Here is a 1,032-nt window from a genome sequence, read left to right as displayed (position 1 = left end):
AAAATAAAAACACTAACTGGAAAAGATACATGCTTCCAGTGTTTATAGCAGCATTATTTACAATAGCCAAGATATGGAAGCAATCTAAGTGTTCATCAAGTGATGAATGGATAAAGAAGATGTGTACTAAATATGTGTTTCTTTTGGCAGAATGCAGTTAGGCAAGGAAATCATTGTGATGTCTGTCCTTGGGCGAAGCTTCAGCATTCCCTTTTATTTATTAGAATACTACCACTCTCTTGGGACTCTAATGCTAAAATTTCATTTTATTTATTTATCTTTTAGCTGTGCCATGTGGTATGTGGGATCTTAGTTCCCTGACTAGGGATCACAGATTTGCCCTTTGCATTGGAAGCACAGAGTTTTAACCAGTGAACTATCAGAGAAGTCCCTAAAAGTATATTTTAAACTTTAATAGAGTTTGAATATATCTCTACCCCCCTTTCCTCCTAGATAAGCCATTATCTCCAGCTTTTTGTAACATTTCTCTTACAGAAAACACAGCTGGTTTGCTTATGCTGCTACTGCAGACTTTTATTCCCTGCCTACCTCACCATTGCAGGCTTTTGTTCCAACATGCAATATTAAAATGTCACATAGTCAAAAAGTAACATACCAAATAATCTTCTTCTAGAGGTTCTTTCCAAGCAAAAGGAGAGAGCTACACTAATTAAATTGATTTCTTAAAAATGAGTCTTGGTGGTAATGAAACAGAGCAGGACTCTATGCTCTTGGTCTATCATGTCCTCTGTCTACCTTTTGTCTGTGGAAAAACTTTAGCTGAAGAATAAATTAAATCAGAGAAGTGAGAACACACAGGAAATAAGGAAAACAAAGGAGACCAAGTAATGGTTTAGTCATTCAGTTCAGTTCAGTTCAGTTCAGTCGCTCAGTCATGTCCGACTCTTTGCGACCCCATGAATTGTAGCACACCAGGCCTCCCTGTCCATCACCAACTCCCGGAGTTCACTCAAACTCATGTCCATCGAGTTGGTCATGCCATCCAGCCATCTCATCCTCTGTTGTCCCCTT

This window comes from Bison bison, unplaced genomic scaffold, assembly GCF_000754665.1.
Source record: "Bison bison bison isolate TAMUID 2011002044 unplaced genomic scaffold, Bison_UMD1.0 scf7180017860797, whole genome shotgun sequence".
Lineage (NCBI taxonomy): Eukaryota > Metazoa > Chordata > Mammalia > Artiodactyla > Bovidae > Bison > Bison bison.
The sequence above is the reverse complement of the archived record's forward strand: the minus strand, read 5'-3'. Positions refer to the sequence as shown.